A 7,853-nucleotide genomic window follows, 5' to 3' on the forward strand; every position below is an offset into this window, starting at 1 on the left:
AAAATCCAGTCTTCTCAAATGCATTACGGTTTTATTAGACATGACAATTTCAACCCATTTACTTGAAAATAGGCACTAAAAATGACCTAAATAAACAATACAAAATGAAGCAATTAGAAACAGTTAGTCATGAAACAATATATACAAGGTTCAGGCAAAACGTCTAATGCACTTGAATTAGACAGAATTTGGGAATAAAACAATTTAAACACATAATTAATACAGGGGATGAGTCAAGAAAATATCAAAAATTAAAAAACATGGAAAGCAACATAACCCATGAGATAATGTATATAGAAGAGCTTTTTAAGGTTTCCTAGGTTAAACCAACATAAATAAATATTATAGCATCTCACTTTCATTTGTTTAACCATAACATTGTATTTTCATTTTTTTTTCTTATTATGGCATTGTGCTTTGAAATGTGCACCCAGTTATAACATTGTTCTTCAAAAATAATTCTTATTAGCATGCTATACTTTGAAAATCATCCAAATAATAGCAGTGAGAATTCAATAATGTTCAGGCCAAATGCAATATGCAACAGTCACTAGGAAGAAGAGTTGCTGATTTTGAGTTCTTGACCGTTATTAAAACTGACTATTTCCACATGCTAAAACTCACATCTTTAAGGTTGTTATTCATTTCAGTTGCAACTACTTCCATCTCTAATGTGTATAACATGCAACCTCTCACCTCTGTGTTAACAATTACATGAGAATAAACTGACTTTTTCTGTCAAAAAAGACACTTGATAGTTAGTTGATATCATGAAACATTCCAGTCTTATAAGTTATAATAATCACAGCTATAGTCGTATTTACTTATCGTCATGGAAGACAATTTATATCCACAAACTTGTATTTTTTGGTCTTGGGATAATTTTCAATTTTTCTTGATCAATTTAAGTCCTTTTTTGGCTACTTTCCATGAAATATGTAATTCTGTTTAATCAGTTAGAAGTCACCAACTACAAAAGACTTGGAAGTCAATCGACAGTTTGCAGCCACAAACTGGTAAGCTCTGGGCCTCGCCTTTTTTTTTTTTTTTTTTTATCAATCAAAATTAAATGGTCTGCACAGCTCCTATAGTTGGCATGTTACAATCATATTTTATCCTAAAATATCTTTAATATAATTAGATTTAAACATTAAAGAAATTATATAATAGTTTTTTGAGTAAATTACATGAATGGAGTCATGTAGTTTTGGGTAATTTGTGTGTATGGTCCTTAACTATTTTTTCTAACTCGGACGGTCCTTATAGTTTGGTTTTGTTTAGGTTTTGTGTCCCCAAACAAACTAATATGACTATCTTGCTCTCAATGTAGATTAGCATAAACCACAGGGACCATTTGTGTAATTTACTCTAGTTTTTTCTTTTAAGTTTGATACCACTATTGCTACAATTCTTTTGGCTTTTAGCGAATTGGTGTTATTGAATTGGAACACTGTTGGGTATATTCTATGCCCCATGGCACACGTAAAAACATTTGGCCAAAAGCCTTCCACACAAACTTTGAAGTCAACAAAGTAAACCCCCAAATAACACTCACACACAAAAAAGGGGACCATGATTACCAAATGTATTCCACTTTGCTATTATTCCACAAAAAACAAAAACTACTATCAGGATTGCATAGACTAACTATCAGTGTTGTGAAGTATACTTAGCTTAACTTGTTAATATTTTCAATTTATTAGTTCTTATTTTAAGTTACAATGTTACGTCCTGTAATTTTTAAATATATACCAACACCAAAACATAAGAGATTATGGTTGATGGAAGAGAAAAAATGAAAACAAATTTGATGTCCTTAATCAATGCCAGAAACTATGAATGTCATGACAGATACTTTCATTTCAATTCATAGAATACCACTTCCCAAAGAATTTCTACATTACCCATCAGCTTTCATTTTATCCTTGTTTGTTCCTCTAAATACCTTTTTAATGTAAGTAAATACAATATGATGTAGAGATGACAATTCCAACCCATTTATAGAAAAATGGGTTGATTTAGGTCATTCTTTATATCTAATTGGTCAAACAGGTCAGCCCGGTTCCAAAACTCATTTAAATGTGTTAAAAGTTTGTGAGCTGTTTTAATAACCAATTAATATTTTACTTCTTAAAACACAGTTTTAATAAGTTTTCGTAAAATATTTAAGGCATTCCAGTAAACACTTATGATATTTTAAAACTGTCTTTACCAGATTTACAGGTTATTAAATTTGAATAAAACTATTGATGCATGCTAGAACTCATATCTTTAAAGTTGTAATTCATTTTAGTTGCAACTAGTGCGGTCTCTAATATGTCTAAGATGCAATATTTGTGTTGATATTTACAAAAAGTTGATTACATGAAAATAAACTGTCTTTTTTCTGTCAAAAATATACAGTAAAAAATGATATTAGATAACTAATATCCAGAAACTTGTATTTTGGTCTTGGGGTATTTTTCTTTTTCTCTTAATCAATATAAGTGGTTGTTGGTTATTCCACATGACATTCGTAAATGTATTTGGCTTATTGGCCACATGACAATCTATTTGTTTTCATGGAAGACTTGGAAGTCAATGAATACATCCAAGCCTATTTTTTGTTTTCTCTAGATCGAAAGAAGTGCTTTTTAACCAAGTGTAATTGCAATAAAAAAAAAAAAAAAAAAAAAAAAAAAAAAAAAAAAAAAAAAAAAAAATTTAAACAATAGTGCCATGATTGATGCACTAAGTTAGCATATTTTTTGTGGAATTTTCCATGCAACTTCTCCCTAACAAGAAAACAAATATATTCCTCTTTTCTTAATATTCCATTAAAAACGAACCTAGTATCAGGATTGCATCAGTCTAATAATCAGTTGCGTGAAGCAAGTATATTTAGCTTAACTTAATTTAATATTATCAATTCTTATTATATGTTACAATGTTAAGTACATATTCCATAACTTATATTTTGTAACTTTTACATATGTACTATAACAGATCGTTCAAACTGTATTTGTGATTCCACCCATGCATGGCTCATACCCCATAGATCGTTCAAACTGTATATGAACAACAATCAATTTTAGCTCAAATGGTAAAAACCACTTACATGAGTTTCCTTTGTTGCAAAATAGGAGATAAAAAACTAGCTACCAACAAGCTGGTTGGTTTGAAGAAAGAGAGGATCAAGAAAGAATCCTTGGAAAACTTGGAAGCCAATGGAAATTGTGCCCAGAATTACACTCCTCTAGTGACTAGTCCCTATGCACACGGAAATGTCCTAGGGATACAAAAATTGTTCTAACACAACTTTATTTGAATAAGAAATATCCATTGGTAGTTTGCAGCACATTTAAGTGTGATTTAAACAAGTCATTAGTATATTTTGCTAATCATACAAGACTTGATATCTCGTTCTCTGTAGATTTAGTTTGTTGGTCCGGAAGTATCACATCAATGTACATGTATATGTATTTTAGTGTATCTATATGTATATCAATGTATGTGTGTGAGTATTTGTTGGTGTATCAATGTACATGTAATATACTAATATGTCTACCAATGGATCCTACAAACATGTTTAACTTTAACATCACCCGTAATATTGTTCTTATGAGACATGACAAACACACATTTCATAAAGGAACAACATAACATGTCAAGTGTACTAACCTTTAGAAGATGTTGCAATCAGCATAATTAATGCTTGAAACTTGATACAACCACTGAGACATCCAATATGATCAACAAGTCACCTGAAACACCACAAAAGCAATCAACAAAAATGCTTAATACCACCAAACTCAACAACAACAATCACCAGCAACCACATATATGATAAACAGTAATTATGATAAACAAACAAGCTTACTCATTATTATCAGATAGTCAATTCATTCTGCTACATATATGATCTCTACTTTTGGTATATGTTCAAAACAAAACCAAAGAAGAAATGCACAAAAATTATCACTACAAAAGAAAACTTGAAGAAACAAGGTTAGGGACACTAGAAAACATATGATGTAAATAATGATCGAGAGCATGTACATTGCACCCTTGAATATAGCAATCAAGAATCATCACTGCACAAGTTAACTGCAAGAAGCAATATGGTACAAATATCTGACTTAGAAAGAATAGTGCCTACTGAAAAAGGTATACAGAACTCAAACTTTATCTCATACATTTTCATAAGAATATAGCTTATCAGTGTTAATTATGAAGTATACTTAGTTTAACTTGTTAATACTATAATTTAACAGTTCTTATTATGGTTAATATTGAAAGAGAAAAAATGAAAACAAATATATTCCACTTTTATTGTTATTCCATGGAAAACAAAACTAGTATCAAGAATTCAGGAATGAATATCAGTCTAACAAACAGTGGCATGAAGTAACTATATTCAGGTTAACTTAATTTAATTAATATTATCAATTCTTATATATGATAAGTTCAAATGTTAATTAACATATTCCATAACTGATATTTTGTAATTTTTACATATGTACTATCATAGAAACATCACAGATTTAATCTAATGAAAGAGAAAGAGTGTAAAACAAAAAACGATGTCTTTATCAATGCCATAAATCATGAAGATTTTATTTTCATTTCCTAAAATATAACTTCTCAAAGAACTTCTGCTTAACCCTCAACTTTCATTTTACCCTCAGTCGGTCCTCTAAGTTGCACTTCTTCATGAAATTAAATACAGTATGATTTTGAGGGACAATTCCAACCCATTTATAGGTAAATGGACGGTCATTAAATGTTTATTAAAATTTAAAAGATTAATATTTTACCTTTTTAAATTATTTTATAACAGCTTTCCTGAAATTTTTACTTTTTACTAGCTAAAATAGGATATCCATATATAAAGATTTCTCTTTATAAAACCCATTATTCAACCGATGAAAAAAAAACAAAATACAAACATTGATTTTTCCTTCTATTAAGTCGATGAAATAACAATTCAATGGAAAAAACAATATCACAAATATGCTTTAAGATAAATTTTCATGATTATCAATAATATCAATATAAAAGAAGCTTTGAAATGGTGAATCTATATTTGTTCAACTAATTGTTAGATACGTATAAAAAAAATTGAACTGGGCATGTAACCTTTACACATTATTTGGTACTCTCTCTTTATTAGAACTAATGCTGATTTTTATTAAATGACAATGTTGTTATTTACCAAATTTCATTTCATTTAAACGTCTATAAATACAAACTAAAAAACATGTTGGAATAGTTCATTTCGATCCTATAGACCAAAGAAACATGATAGTGAAATGATAATTATCTATCTTATTGCCATGTTCTTTAGATTTCTACGTTCATTCAATTATTTGTGATTCCACCCAAGCCTAATGCCCCATAGATCGTTCGAACTGTATATGAACAACAATCAAGTTTAGCTCAAATGGTAAAAAGCACCTACCTGAGTTCCCTTTGTTGAAAAATAGGAGATAAAAAATACCAACAAAAAACTATAAGTTTTCATTCAATGACTTTAAAGTCAACAAAAAACTATAAACTTGATTTTGACATATAAAAGTTTTACAAAACTAACTTGAAGTTTTTGATTATTCAACTTTAACAGATTATGAGGAGACAGAATCTCATGTGGTAGAAGCAACTACTTTTTATTAGGTTATCAGTCTCACAATATAAGAAATATTGACTTGCATATGATGGATCTTGCTACTGCCTATTTGTAGTTTTGTACTCCTCCCATGATACCAATCTTTTATATAAACCTTTACCTCCCTCAAAAGATTTAAACCACCATAAACAAGTAAGATGGGATCTCAAGAACACTATTTGATCAAATTAAACAAGTCATTACATATTTTGTTGCTAATCATACAAGACTTGACTTTGGTTAAGACCCCTTTCAACCTTTTAAAGATTCCAAGGAAATTGGTGGTCCAAAGCACATTTAAGTGTCATTTAAACAAGTCATTAATATATCTTGCTAATAATACAAGATTTGATATATCGTTCTCTGTAGATTTTAGTGTATCTAATGTATGAGACATGACAATTGACAAACACACATTTCATAAAGGAACAACATAACATGTCAAGTGTACTAACCTTTAGAAGATGCTGCAATCAGCATAAATGATTGATACTTGATAACAACCACTAAGACATCCAATATGTCACCTGAAACACCACAAAAGCAATCAACAAAAATGCTTAATACCACCAAACTCAACAACAACAATTACCAGCAACCGCATATATGATACCATTGCATTCTATTTGGGAGAGAATAAATAGTTCGCTTTCTTGGTAATTATGATAAACAAACAAGTTTACTCATTATAATTATCAGATAATAAATTCATTCTACTTACTGTATATAAGCTATGTTCAAAACAAAACGAATGAAGAAATGCACAAAATTCATCACTATGCAAAATTTAACTGGAGGCACAAGTTTAGAGACACTAGAAAGCATGTCATCATGTACATAATGATCGAGAACATGTGCAACCATGAACATAGCAATCAAGAATCATCACTACACAAGTTAACTGGAAGAAGCATAATGGTACAAATATCTAACATAGAAAGGAAAGTACCTACAGAAAAAGGTATACAGAACTCAAACTTTATCTCATACATTTTCATAAGAATATAGCTTGTTAATGCACAAACTCACCAACTTTCCTAGAAACTATTATGTCTTTTCTTGTTTACATAAATCCTCCCAGATACCATTGATATACAATGCTTAACATAGAAATTAATAAGATGAATCATTGAGATCAAATATATTCATGTTAACCTTTGGAAGAATGAATACCAGTTACGGATGTGATATTGCTAACCCAAACAAAGATATACACACTGATGAGCAGATAATTACATGTTATGTGCTGATAAATAGTATGTATATCATTATTAAGTAACCTTAACTTAACCAAAACATTAATAAATACAAATTACAATCTCAATATGTATCATCTATTACTATTTCTTGAATTTTTACCCCATTCTAATGGGATTCCAGGGATCTGTTTATATTGCTGTTTTGTAGTGTCAGTGTATTTGTTTAAATTTTTATTTTCTTCTATTTTTTTTTTTAAAGTTACTGTAATGATTATGAAAGTTCAAGTTTCCACATATCTTTGCTTTATAAATGTGTTCTTCAACTACCACATCTCTTCAAAGTTATAACCAAATTTGACAGTTACAAATGTTCTTTATCTGAAAAATATTACATCTGACTAGGAATAAAAAATTTCTATGTGGAAGAAGGTATGCAAGACCTTAACTTCTGTAAGTATTAATCTATTAACTTAAATATTTACACTTTAGTATTTGGGAATTTATTTTATTGCTTATTTATTTTTTAAGAATATACGTACTTGAAGTAAAAAGTAACTGTGGCCAAAAAGGTTTTCTTCTATGTTAACAGCACCGGTTATTTGCATGTTTATTGTAGCATTTGAGTATCTATTCGTTTATCCCTAAAAACCAAATAAATTCATCCCAATTTTAAACTTGATTGTTCATTATTCAAACTCAGAGCAGCACAACCAATGCAGAAGAACCAATTCTATAATTAATGTTTTTTTTTTCAGTGTGCAAGAGCAAAAATCTCATGTACTTGTATTGCTGCAGCAACTAATACTCAAGAATTAATGTGTTTTGATCAAAATAAGTGATTGGTTTGAAATAATACGAGTGTAAGCACCAAAGGGTCTACTGACAAGCAGGGGAGATAATTTAGTTTAAAGCATTTGCTACATTTGCTACAGATTATCGTTTGACATCAGGTATGTTAATACATCTGGATCATTTGAAACATATAAATATATAAATGCATCATTTTCAAT

Source organism: Lactuca sativa, chromosome 8, assembly GCF_002870075.4.
Source record: "Lactuca sativa cultivar Salinas chromosome 8, Lsat_Salinas_v11, whole genome shotgun sequence".
Lineage (NCBI taxonomy): Eukaryota > Viridiplantae > Streptophyta > Magnoliopsida > Asterales > Asteraceae > Lactuca > Lactuca sativa.